The sequence below is a fragment of the Rhinoraja longicauda genome, chromosome 29 (assembly GCF_053455715.1).
Source record: "Rhinoraja longicauda isolate Sanriku21f chromosome 29, sRhiLon1.1, whole genome shotgun sequence".
In the NCBI taxonomy this organism is placed as follows: domain Eukaryota; kingdom Metazoa; phylum Chordata; class Chondrichthyes; order Rajiformes; family Arhynchobatidae; genus Rhinoraja; species Rhinoraja longicauda.
This window is the reverse complement of record NC_135981.1, coordinates 30,078,308-30,092,270: the sequence shown is the minus strand read 5'-3', so window position 1 is coordinate 30,092,270 and position 13,963 is coordinate 30,078,308. Positions and strand designations below refer to the sequence as shown.

At 49.9% G+C, this 13,963-nt stretch overlaps 1 protein-coding gene across 2 annotated transcripts in view; it reads right to left on the bottom strand.

Moving 5' to 3' along the window:
- The window catches only part of tmem98 (transmembrane protein 98), a 68,007-nt gene that overhangs the window by 41,695 nt on the left and 12,349 nt on the right, over positions 1-13,963 (bottom strand). Inside the window, exon 2 of one of the 2 annotated variants that reach the window (XM_078424743.1) lies at positions 12,978-13,052. The exons of the other annotated variant lie outside the window; for it this stretch is intronic. The gene's annotated coding sequence lies outside the window, so the exon portion shown is untranslated. The remainder of the gene's footprint in view (positions 1-12,977; positions 13,053-13,963) is intronic. 2 annotated transcript variants of the gene reach the window in all.

The window sequence follows — 13,963 nt, the reverse complement described above, 5'->3', positions numbered from 1 at the left end:
TGGGGGAGTCCCGAACCAGGGGCCACAGTTTAAGAATAAGGGGTAGGCCATTTAGAACAGAGATGAGGAAAAACCTTTTCACTCAGAGAGTTGTGGAGCTGTGGAATTCTTTGCCTCAGAGGGCAGTGGAGGCCGATTTCTGGATGCTTTCAAGAGAGAGTTACACACAGCTCTTGATGATAGCGGAGTCAGGGGGTATGGGGAGAAGGCAGGATCGGGGTACTGATTGTGGATGAACAGCCATGATCTTAGAATAAAGGGGAGGCCATTTAAAACTGTACGGAGTTTGTACGTTCTCCCCGTGACCTGCGTGGGTTTTCTCCGAGATCTTCGGTTTCCTCCCACACTCCAAAGATGTACAGGTATGTAGGTTAATTGGCTGGGCAAATGTAAAAAAATTGTCCCTAGTGGGTGTTAATGTGCTGGGATTGCTGGGCGGCACGGACCCGGTCGGCCGAAGGGCCTGTTTCTGCGCTGTATCTCTAAATCTAAATCTAAAAAATCTAAAAAACTGTGAGAAAAAACTTTTTCACCCAGAGAGTTGTGAATTTGTGGAATTCTCTGCCACAGAGGGCAGTGGAAGCCAAATCACTGGATGGATTTAACAGGGAGTTAGATAGAGCTCAAGGGGCTAGTGGAATCAAGGGATATGGGGAGAAGGCAGGCATGGGTTATTGATTGGGGATGATCAGCCATGATCACAATGAATGGCTCAAAGTGCCGAATGGCCAACTCATGCACCTATTGTCTATTGATTGGATAAAATGCAGATAGAAAGCTTTTCACTGTATCTCTGCACACGTGACCACAATATACCCAAATCTAAACCTGAAGGAGAAGGCAAGTCAGTGACCTCAGAAAAAAAAAGTTTTGATTTATTGCCGCACAAATCTGGGAGTGTCAGTCCCTTTCACTGTGGGGCCTGAATGCAAACAAATGCAGTGCACTTGCAATAAATCCATGAGTAGATCAAGAATAATTGAGAACAGCATTGAATTGGAATGACCTCTTTTGCTTACATTTACCCTGCCACAAACTATTCTAAAGGTTTCTTGGCTGAGCTCACTAAAGATTAACAACGTTTGGATGATTGAATACTGTTTGGGATTCTGAGCGAGTGAGTTCAGCTTTGTCCTGTGTTTGTCTGGGTGATTTTGGTCCCATTGGTCACAGCAACATGGCCTTGTCACTAATGTTATTGCCCTTCCCACCATGAACCCACACTGATGGCATCTGTCCACAACCTCAGTGTTCTACTACCCCTGGATTGCCCCCACATTCCCTTCATTACAAAGACAATCTAATTCCAGCACGTAAGTGAAAAGTGAAAAAAACAGCAGATGCTGTAAATCTATATACTAAATCTCTCGTTTGTTTGTTTGTTTGGGGAGGGAGGGGGGAGGGGGGAGGAGGGAGGGGGCGGGGGGAGGAGGGAGGGGGGAGGAGAGGTGTGAGGGAGGGGGAGGAGGGAGGGAGAGGAGGAGGGGTGTGAGGGAGGGAGGAGGAGGAGAGAGGGAGGGAGAGGAGGAGGGGTGTGAGGGAGGGGGGAGGAGGAGAGAGGGGAGGTGAATGGGGAGAGGGAGGTGGGTGGGGGAGGCAGGGGGGGTGGAGGAGGGGAGGGGGAGCAGAGGGAGGGGGAGGGTGGGGGAGGAGAGGGTGTTGCACCAATGCAGGAGAGGCAACCCAAAGGGGGAGGGAGGGTGGGGGAGGGAAGAGAGGGGGGGAGGGGAGGGAGGGGCTGGAGGGAGGGGGAATAGAGGGGGAGGAGAGGGTGCTGCCTGAATGCAGGAGAGGCAACCCTAGGGGGGAGGCGGGGGATGGGAGGGGGGAGGAGAGAGAGGGAGGGAGGGAGGGAGGGAGGGAGGGAGGGAGGGAGGGAGGGAGGGAGGGAGGGAGGGAGGATTGGAGATAGGGTAGGGGGCAGGTGGGGGTGGGAGAGTGGTGGGGGAGGGAGGGGGTGGAGGAGGGGAGGGGGTGGAGGAGGGGAGGCGGTGGGAGGGGAGGGAGGAGGTACGTGGAGGGGAGGAGGGGTGTGGAGGGAGGGGAAGGGAGGGGGGTGGAGGGAGGGGGTGGAGGGAGGGGAGGGGAGAGGGGACGGGGAAATGGGGGGAGAGGGAAGGGAGGAGAGGGAGGGAGGAAGGGGGAGGGGGGTGTGGGGGGGAGGGGAGTGGGGTGGGGTGGGGGAGGGAAGGGTGTGGGGGAAGGGATGGAGGGGGTCAGGAGGGGGAGGGGGAGGGTGGAGGGGAGGGAAGGGGGGAGGAGAGGGGGGAGTGGGGAAGAGAGGGTGCTGCACCATGCAGGAGAGGCAACCCTAGGGGGGAGATGGTGGAGCGGGATGGGGGGAGGGGGAGGGAGGAGTGGGGAGAGAGGGGGTGGGGGGGAGGGAGGGGGGAAGGGGAAGATGTTCGGGAGGTGAAGGGAAGGGCGGCACGGAGGAGGTGGGGAGGGGGGGTGGGAGGTGTGGGGATGGGGAGGGTGGATGAGGTGGGGGAGGGAGGAGAGAGGAGGGGAGGTAGGGGTGTGGAGGGAGGGGAGGGGAGGAGAGGGGGAGGGGTGTAGGGGGAGCGGGTAGGGGGAATGGGGGAGGAGAGGGTGCTGCACAAATGCAGGAGAGGCAACCCTAGGGGAGAGAGGTGGAGGGGGAGGGAGGGAGGGGGGGGTGGGGGGGAGGGGGGTGGGGGGGGAGGAGAGGGTGCTGCACCAATGCAGGAGTGGCAACCCTAGGGGAGAGAGGTGGAGGGGGAGGGAGGGAGGGGAGGGAGGGAGGGGGGTGGGGGGGAGGAGAGGGTGCTGCACCAATGCAGGAGAGGCAACCCTAGGGGAGAGAGGTGGAGGGGAGGGAGGGGAGGGAGGGTGGGGGGGAGGAGAGGTTGCTGCACCAATGCAGGAGTGGTTTGGGTCTAACGGGTCCACTTGGTCTCGTATGGAATAATAATAAGCAACTTACGAAGGGTCGAAGATAGAAACAAAATTCAGGTGTAATTCTGAGTTACTCCAGCATTTTGTGTCTATCTTTGGTGCAAAGCAGCGTCTGCAGTTCCTTCCTCCACCGCGTTTGAAGGGTCATTGACTTGACATCTCTGTGTTTCTCCGCTGAGTCTCCCCATCATCTGTTTTACTTCTGGTTACACAACATCACATTAAACAGCTCATTCAGGCTGAAGTTTACAAATCCTCTCCCACACCAGTCTCCCATTCTCTACACAGCAGCATCAAAGTGATGCCAGGCGATACTGACCCAATCGCCTGTGCTGATAGAAATACCCTGGTTCCTGGTAGCCCAACACCAACAATTTTCTCATATTCAGATGCTTTACTACGTTGGCAATCCCCCTACTGGACCCCCTGCAGTTTGCATACAAGGCCAATAGATCGATGGATGAGACAGTCAACCTAGACCTGCACTTCCTCCTCCATCACCAAGACCGCAAGGATTGCCAGGATTCTGTTTGTGGACTTTAGCTCTGCTTTTAACACCACTGTTTCCGTGCTGTATCTCTAAACTAAACTTCAGGACGTCTGGAATTTGCACCTTGAACCTCACCACTTCCCAACTTTCGTTCATAACTACCTCTGTCAATGTCAACCTTTTGTCCGATGGCTTCAGTGAAACGCTTTAGGAAGCTCTGCTGCAGAAACATTGCCATGCAATGATGTAGTGTTGATGTTGCTGTATAATTTGTAGAGCTCAAGAAGATTCCAGGTTCAATTTGGTCAGTTTGGCAATGTCATCCATGTAGATCTTGGTCGGCATGGGGATGTTGGCTGGAAGGGCCTGTTTCCACATTGTCCACTGTCTCTGGGCCAGTGATGGGGGAATAGTTGGATTTGCTGAACGGTTCTGATTCCTGCTCACTGAATCGTTGAGGAATAGCTCCATGTGTCTACATGTTTGATGGTGACAAAGATTGGTTTATCTGAGATGACATCCTTAGACCTTAGAGATAACGTGCAGAAAAAGGCCCTTTGGCACACCGAGTGTACACTGAACAACGATACTCGTACACTAACACTATCCTACATAATAAGGACAACTTACATTCTTTACCAAAGCCAATCAACCTACAAACCTGTACATCTTTGGAGTGTACTTTGCACCCAAAGTAAACCCACACAATCAAGAGTCAAGAGTGTTTTATTGTCATATGTCCCATATAGAACAATGAAATTCTTACTTGCTGCAGCACAACAAGATATGTCAACATAGTGCACTGTAAACAATATAAGAGAAAAAAATGGTTCAGTGTGTGAACACACACTCACGCAAACGTGCACATAAAAAACAAAAATAACAATGATCGCCTGTGTAGTTCAGTGCTTATTTGAGGTTGTAGTGTTTTATAGCCTAATGACTGTAGGGCAGAAGCTGTTCTTGAACCTGGATGTTACAGTTTTCAGGCTGTACCTTCTCCCCGATGGCAGGGGTGAAATGAGAGTGTGCCCAGGGTGGTGTGGGTCAGTGTGGTGTGGGTCAGGGTGGTGTGGGTCAGTGTGGTGTGGGTCAGTGTGGCCAGGGTGGTGTGGGTCAGTGAGTGTGTGGCCAGGGTGGTGTGGGTCAGAGTGGTGTGGGTCAGTGAGAGTGTGGCCAGGGTGGTGTGGGTCAGTGAGAGTGTGGCCAGGGTGGTGTGGGTCAGTGAGAGTGTGGCCAGGGTGGTGTGGGTCAGTGAGAGTGTGGCCAGGGTGGTGTAGGTCAGGGTGGTGTGGGTCAGTGTGGTCAGGGTGGTGTGGGTCAGTGAGTGTGTGGCCAGGGTGGTGTGGGTCAGTGTGGTCAGGGTGGTGTGGGTCAGTGAGTGTGTGGCCAGGGTGGTGCGGGTCAGTGAGAGTGTGGCCAAGGTGGTGTGGGTCAGTGAGTGTGGGTCAGTGAGTGTGTGGCCAGGGTGGTGTGGGTCAGTGTGGTCAGGGTGGTGTGGGTCAGTGAGAGTGTGGCCAGGGTGGTGTGGGTCAGGGTGGTGTGGGTCAGTGTGGTCAGGGTGGTGTGGGTCAGTGAGTGTGTGGCCAGGGTGGTGTGGGTCAGTGTGGCCAGGGTGGTGTGGCACAGTGAGAGTGTGGCCAAGGTGGTGTGGGTCAGTGAGAGTGTGGCCAAGGTGGTGTGGGTCAGTGAGTGTGGGTCAGTGAGTGTGTGGCCAGGGTGGTGTGGGTCAGTGAGTGTGGGTCAGTGAGTGTGTGGCCAGGGTGGTGTGGGTCAGTTTGGCCAGGGTGGTGTGGCACAGTGAGTGTGTGGCCAGGGTGGTGTGGGTCAGTGAGAGTGTGGCCAGGGTCAAGTCAAGTCAAGTCAATTTTATTTGTATAGCACATTTAAAAACAACCCACGTTGACCAAAGTGCTGTACATCTGATTAGGTTCCAATGGAGGAGGAAAAAAAATGAAACATACAGTAGCACGCAAACAGTTCACAGCGCCTCCTCAATGAGCCTCAAACGCTAGGGAGTAGAAATAGGTTTTGAGCCTGGACTTAAAGGAGTCGATGGAGGGGGCAGTTCTGATGGGGAGAGGGATGCTGTTCCACAGTCTAGGAGCTGCAACCGCAAAAGCGCGGTCACCCCTGAGCTTAAGCCTAGACCGCGGGATAGTGAGTAGCCCCAAGTCGGCCGACCTGAGGGACCTGGAGTCCTGGAGAGGTGGGTTAGAAGATTTTTGATGTGGGGGGGGGGGGGGGGGGGAATGTCCATTTAGGGCTTTATACGTGAATAGGAGGAGCTTGAAGTTGATTCTGTACCGTACAGGGAGCCAGTGGTGAGAGGCCAGAATCGGGGTCATGTGGTCCCTTTTACGGGTACCCGTCAGGAGTCTCGCTGCGGCGTTTTGGACCAGTTGCAGGCGGGACAGGGAAGATTGGCTGATCCCAGTGTATAGGGAGTTGCAGTAGTCTAGGCGGGAGGAAATCAAAGCGTGAATGATTTTTTCTGTGTCGTCGAATTGGAGGAAAGGTTTGATTTTAGCTATGGTTCGAAGTTGGAAGAAGCTGGCTTTTACCACAGCATTGACTTGCTTATCAAATTTTAATGCAGAGTCAAATATCAGGGTGGTGTGGGTCAGTGTGGTGTGGGTCAGTGAGAGTGTGGCCAGGGTGGTGTGGGTCAGTGAGAGTGTGGCCAGGGTGGTGTGGGTCAGTGAGAGTGTGGCCAGGGTGGTGTGGGTCAGTGAGAGTGTGGCCAGGGTGGTGTGGGTCAGTGAGAGTGTGGCCAGGGTGGTGTGGGCCAGTGTGGCCAGGGTGGTGTGGGTCTCTGATGATGCTGGCTCCCTTTTTAAGGCAGCGACTCCAATAAATCCCTTCGATGGTGAGGAGGTCACAGCAGTGATGGACTGGGCAGTGTTCACAACTTTTTGCAGTCTGCTTCGTTCAAGTTGCTCTCCAGGCCGTGATGCAACCAGTCAATACGTTATCCGCTGTACACACAGAAGTTCAAGAGAATCCTCTCAACGTACTAAATCTCCGTAATCTTCCCAGGAAGTAGAGGTATTGATGGGCTTTCTTTATAATTGCATCGGTGTGGTGGTGCAGGAAATATCTTCAGAAATACGCACACCCAGGAAGTTGTAGCTTTTGATTCTCTCCACCATCATCCTGTCGATATAGACAGGTTTGTGGGTCCTAATCCTTCCTCTTCCAAAGTCCACATTGAGTTCCTTGGTCTTACTGATATCGGGAGCCAGGTTTTTGTGCTTGCACCATTTGGTCAATCGATCGATCTCACTTCTATACTCTGACTCATTACCATCAAGTCATAGAGTCATAGAGTCATACAGTGTGGAAACAGGCCCTTCGGCCCAACTTGCCCACACTGGCCAACATGTCCCAACTACACTAGTCCCACCTGCCTCTGCTTGGTCCATATCCTTCCAAACCTGTCCTATCCATGTACCTCTCTAACTGTTTCTTAAATGTTGGGATAGTCCCAGCCTCAACTACCTCGTCTATCGCATCCTCTGTCCACCTGTTGTGACGGTAAGCAAACTGTAGTGGCTCGAGGTTCTTGTTGAGGTAGGAGTTGACATCCACCATAACCAACCTCTCAAAGCACTTCATCACCACGGACATTACTGCCACTGGTCGACAGTGGTTGAGGCACGTCACCTTGCTCTTCTTGGGCACCGGTATTATTGATGCCCTCTTAAAGCAGGTGGGAACCTCAGACCTCAGTAATGAGAGGCTGAAAATGTCTGCAAACACTCCAGCCACTTGGTCTGCACAGGTTTTGAGAACTCGACCACGTATACCGTCAGGGCCAGGTGCTTTCCCACCCCACGGGTTCACCCCCCTGAATGATCTACTGCATCGGCCTCTGTAACTGTGAAAGGCACATCAGTATTCTCCCTATCAAACGTGCTTAGAACACATTGACCTTGTCAGGGAGTGGTGCTTGAGCTGCCCCCTGATTTTGCCTTGTAGGAAGTGATGGCATTCAAGCCCTGCCACAGTGTCTGAACATCACAGTCACAAGGAGAATGTACAAACTTTGTCCAGACAGCATCCGTCGTCAAGATCGAACCGAGGTCTCTGGCACTATAAAGTAGCAACTCTACCACTGCACCACTACTATATGCCACCCCGATTGCTGTATGTTTGGTTGCAATACCCCAGACCAACCTGTCTCCTTGTTCATCATCCAAACACAATGTTGTGGTTGATTCTTAACCTGTCTGGGTGAGCAAGAATGAGCCTGCGAACGGCTTAGCCAGCACTGCCCACATCCCAAGCACAAATAAACAAACGCACATAAATGCTCATTGACCCACATCTTACCAACTTGTGGCATGGTCTACAAACCTCCTGGATCTGATTCTGTTCTTTTTAGGAATGACTTTATTATGCCTTGTCACCCCAACTTGTTCCCGATGTTGGGGGAGTCCAGAACCAGGGGTCACAGCTTAAGGATAAGGGGGAAGTCTTTTAGGACCGAGATGAGAAAACATTTCTTCACACAGAGAGTGGTGAGTCTGTGGAATTCTCTGCCACAGAAGGTAGTTGAGGCCAGTTCATTGGCTATATTTAAGAGGGAGTTAGATGTGGCCCTTGTGGCTAAATGGATCAGGGGGTATGGAGAGAAGGCAGGTACAGGTTACTGAGCTGGATGATCAGCCATGATCATATTGAATGGCGGTGCAGGCTCGAAGGGCCGAATGGCCTACTCCTGCACCTATTTTCTATGTTTCTAACTATCCTCTCCTCTGATGCCATTGAATTACACTGGTGAGCATAGGACAGAGCAGCACAGGAACAGGCCCTGCATCCTGCACTGTTTGTGCCAAACCTGATGCCAAACTAAACATATCTCATCTGTCAGCAGGTTATCTATACCCATCCAATTCCCGCATCTCCTTGAAACGTTTTCCCTTTGACCTTAAAGCTATGACCTCCAGAACACTCCTGGAGAAAGGTTCTGACTGTCCACTCTATCTATACCTCTCAGAATTTTAGATACTTCACTTAGATCTCCCCTCACCCTCCAGCACCCCAGAGAAAACAATCCAAATGTATCCGTCTCCTTATAGCCACTAATCCAGGCATCATTCTGCTACACTTCTTCTGCACCCTCTGCAAAGCCTCCACAACCTTCCTGAAACGGAGCGACCAGAACTGCACACTATACTCCAAATGTGGATTTTTTATATTACCGCATAATAGATTCATCCAAACATACAGGATGGAAATGGGGCCTTCAGCACTGCGAGTCCACAATGACCATTCAGCACTGTTCCTATTTCATTCTTCCCTCATGCCCATCAACCTTCCTTAGATAGACACAAAATGCTGGAGTAACTCAGCGGGACAGGCGAGAAAGAATGGATGACGTTTCAGGTCGAGAGCCTTCTTGATCTGAAACGTCACCCATTCCTTCTCTCCAGAGATGCTGCCTGAGTTACTCCAGCATTTTGTGCCTATCTTCAGTATAAACCAGCATCTGCAGTTCCTTCCTGCACAAATCTCCCTAGACTTGGAAAGCCACGATGCTAATGGTAGTTTCAATTCCCACCATTGCTCACAGCCTTGCCACCATTGCTCACAGCCTTGCCACCATTGCTCACAGCCTTGCCACCATTGCTCACAGCCTTGCTGCCCACCATTGCTCACAGCCTTGCCACCATTGCTCACAGCCTTGCCACCATTGCTCACAGCCTTGCCACCATTGCTCACAGCCTTGCCACCATTGCTCACAGCCTTGCTGCCCACCATTGCTCACAGCCTTGCTGCCCACCATTGCTCACAGCCTTGCCACCATTGCTCACAGCCTTGCTGCCCACCATTGCTCACAGCCTTGCTGTCATGGAGTTGCCACCCCCTTTTCAAAACAGCACAATTTAACATGTTATAATGTTGTATCTCCCATTCATATACCTAGCTGGCAATCACAGTACAGATCTGGGTGTACAGATCAAATTCATGGACAAACTATTCCAAGATTATTGATGATTTATTTGGCATACCGTCCCTGCTGGTCTCCACATAAACTGTGCAGCAGAGAAGTCAGCCTGGTGATTTGCAAACTGGTTTCCTCACTGTTGTTAAGGCAACCAGTTCAGCCGGAGGTTGCTGAGCCATTGAAGTTTACAGTGCAGGCATCTGCACTGGGGCCACATGAACTAACACCCGACTCAGAGGGAGTTGTTTATTCAAGTATGAACGTGATATTAGAGCAGAAACCACAAGGAATTGGTGAAGGCAGGACTGCACAAAGAAACATTTGGCCGGACAATAACTGGAGTTAGGTGTGGCAATGTCTCAGATCTTTCACTCTGGATTTGAAAAAGACAAATCAGAAGATTTGTTTAATGATAAGACTAAAGCTGCAGAAAAGCAAACAGACTTACCCCTCCAGCAATAAACCAGGACTGGAGTATTTGACTGGTAATTTCAGTGATGAGTGTGTTAGATGGTGGTGTGAAGAAGGGTCTCGACCCGAAACATCACCCATTCCTTCTCTCCCGAGATGCTGCCTGACCTGCTGAGTTACTCCAGCATTTTATGAATAAATACCTTTGATTTGTACCAGCATCTGCAGTTATCTTCTTATACTACATGAGTGTGTTAGATGGTGGTGTGCCACAATGTGCAAAATGGCTATTCCTGTTGTGGTCTGGTCCTTGCAACTTTCAGAGTTCAGAGACCTTGTTTTGTTTAGTTTAGAGATACAGCGTGGAATCAGGCCCTTCGGCCCACTGAGTCCTTACCGACCAGCGATCCCCGCACACTAACACTATCCTACACTAGGGCCATTTTTTGGTACATTTATACCAAGCCAATTAACTTGCAAGCCTGTACGTCTTTGGAGTGTGGGAGGAAACCGAAGTTCTCAGAGAAATCCCACACGGTCATGGGGAGAAGGTAAAACTCCGTACACACAAGCCAGATTGAATACAGTTCTCTGGCACTGTAAATGTTGTAAGACAGCAACTCTACAGTTGCGCCCTTGTGTGTTGAAAATGTGGAGCCTGGAAGTGTCAGAGGGCAACAGGGTCAGCAGCTCTAGAGGTCAGCACGATGGACCAGAGGGCCGTGTCTGTGCTGTGCAACCCTGTGACTCCATGACTTTACCAATCTATAATGTAAGGAACAGTAACAGAAGGCAGCCATCCAGCAGCTCATGCCTGCTCTGCAATTCAGTATGATCATCACCAATCAAATCTCCTCCCTCAGCATCACTTCCCTGCACTAACCCAATGCCTTACCCTTCAATTATCGGCAAGTAAGCCAAGGATCAAGGCCAGAGCTGAGAGCCACCAGCAGGTGAAGTGGCCGGGATAGGGATGGTGTATGGGGGGTGGAGGTGAAGGAGCAGATGCAGAAACCCTGGAGGGCAATTTGGTGTGACTCAGTCAGTTGATGACTTTGGGAAGTCAGATTCTGGCCTTCGGAGAATTACAGGTTCTAGACCATTGGAGATTGGAAGCAAGCTTTCAAAGCCTGGATCGCAAGAGGTAAGAGAAAACCTGCCACATCCAGAAAAGATACTGGAAAACGCACATGTCCAGATTCAGGGACAGTTTCTTCCCAGCTGTCATCAGGCAACTGAACCATTCTGTCAACAACTAGAGAGCAGTCCATAGCTACTATTTACCTCACTGGAGACTCGAAGGCTATCTTCAATCGGACTTTATCTTGCACTAAACTATCATGTATCTGTTCCCTGTGGATGGCTCAATTGTAATCATGTATAAGACTTTCCCTTGACTGGTCAGCACGCAACAAGAGTTTTTCACTGTACCTCAGTACACATGACAATAAAATGAACTAAACTAAACTAAAAATCAAGGGATGGGAAGGCGCGCAGGTTTGTAGGTTAATTGTCCTCTGTAAATTGCCCACAGTGCAAAACTGGAACTAATGTACGAGTGATGGACAGTGGGCTGAAGAGCCTATTTCCACACTGTCTCTACAATAAACTAAATTAAACCAGCCCATCCTAGATCTGCAGAAAAATAGTCCAGGTGATTGTCCTTCGCCTTAACACACCACTGGAGAACTGTGACCCCTTTCCTCCCCTCACCTCAGCAAGTGTTGCGGTACTTTGTGCAGAACAATGCATGCAATGCTTGTACCTGATACTATCCAATGGTTCAACAAAAGGCAGAAAACATAAAGTGTAGGAAGGAACTGCAGATGCTGGTCTAAATAGAATCAGATCAGTTTCAAGAAGGGTCTCGACCCGAAACGTCACCCATTCCTTCTCTCCAGAGATGCTGCCTGCCCCGCTGAGTTACTCCAGCATTTTGTGTCCATCTTCGCAGAAAACATGAAACTTTACTTGTGGACTTTCTTCAATGACTTCGGACAGTTTTTGGGTGAATTCATGAGAACAGATTACAAGGGTAGAGTTGAGATTGATTGAATTGATAAAAAAAGGTACAGTGTGGACATGGCCCTTCGGCCCACCGAGTCCAAGCTGACCATCGATCACCCGTTCACACCAGTTCCATGTCAAGCCACTTTCACATCCAACCTAGGGGCAATTTGCAGGGACCAATTAACCCTACAAACATGCATGCCTTTGGGAGGTGGGAGGAAACCCGAGCACCCGGAGAAACCCACGTGGTCACAGGGAGAACATGCAAACTCCACACAGGCAAAACACAAGGTCAAGATTGAACCATGATCTCTGGTACTGAGAGGCAGCAGGTCAGCAGCTGTGTCTGCATTCCCAAACATTTGTTGTGTCCTTTCTCCACGACTTCAGTGGGAATACAACTCGGTGACACCCAGCAAACTTCCTACAGGGAGCCCACGAGGTCATGGATGGATCCCTTACTGCATTATAGGGGCAACATAAATAAACCTAACCCTACCCACTACCCCAGCTTCCGAGCAAAGCTTACTGTGTGGTGATCATAAGATGGTACTGAGGAGCAAACTGTAACATCGCTACCTAAACTGAAATCACATCATGCCCTGTGGCAGAATCTTCAGCTAGTTGTTCCAAGTAGATATGCTTTCCTCAGCTGTTACACATTGATAAGACCACTCAGTAATAAGGCTCAGTAATGATCTACAGAACTAAGTGCAACCAGTTCACTGCTGAACACAAAAAGATAGACACAAAAAGCTGGAGTAACTCAGCGGGTCAGGGAGCTTCTCTGGAGATAAGGAATAGGTGACGTTTCGGGTCGAAACCTTTCCTCAGGCTGAGAGTCAGGGTGGAGGGAAACTCGAGATATGAAAAGGTTCAGAACAAATCAGAGCCGGCACAGGAAAGGTGAGCCCACAATGGTTCCCTCTTGTTGCTCCAGGCCTAGTCAAAGACTTCCCCCTTTCGCTATCAAGCAACTTGTATTTGAGAAGCCACTGTTGTGTTTTCCACTGAATGCCCTGCCCTTGATACAATCATTCTCCAAGTAACCATTCCCACAATCAATTCACAGTTTGCAGATTTCAGTTTGGCATCTCATGATACCTGTTGGCATTTCACATAACCCGGAAAAAAAGGATAAATGACAAATCGAAGAATAAGTTGTGAGCACTGGTCATAATATCCTTTACTTACTTTTCTCCGGTGGATAGACTTCCTAAACACTGTCATTCGCTCTCAAGCCATCCGTCTGAGCAATTGTTTCCAAACCTGCTCCAATCATTTGGAAAGTAAACAGCAAAGGCTTGGTTTGACATTTGACCCAATCACTAACTAAGATTATTACACAAAACAGCGCCATCTCCTAGCAGAGGCTGATCATTGGCTGATCATTGGACTACCTTAACTTAGCTCAGTCCCTCTTAGAATCTCTTGACAAATTATTTTTCAAAAGTCCTCAAACACAGGGCAGGCAGGAAGGGAGATATCTCATGTACTGCACACTAATACTGATAAGTGCAAAAATCAATTGTCTAGAAATTAATTTGTAGCTGGTCTAGACTGCAAGGATATGTGCACATTTATCTCAAGTGAGTTTAGACGTTGGGATGTTGAGCATAGACGTTGGGAGGTCATGTTACAGTTGTACAAGACATTGGTAAATTCACATTTGGAGTATTGTGATCAGTTTCAGTCACCCCTTTTAAAAGAAAGATGTTGTCAAACTGGAAAGGATGCAGAGAAGATTTACGAGGATGTTGCCAGGATTCAAGAGCCTGAGCTATAGGGAGAGGTTGAGCAAGCTAGGACTCCTCTGTTCCTTGGAGCAAAGGAGGATGAGGGGTGATCTTATAGAGGCAATTAAGATCGTATGAAGGGGAGATAGGATAACTACACAGTCCTTTACCTAGAGTAGGAGAATCAAGAAACAAAGGACATAGGTTTAAGGTGACTGGGGAAAATTTAATTGGAACCCGAGGAGCAACTTTTTCACACAGTTGTAGGCAAATGGAAAGAGCTGCTGGAGGAGGTAATTGAGACAGATATTATCACAACAGTGAAAAAACATTGGGACAGGTACATGGATAGGAAAGGTTTAGAAGGATATCAACCAACCACAGGCAGGTGGGACTGGTATAAATTGGACATGTTGATCAGCATGGGCAAGTTGGACCAAAGGG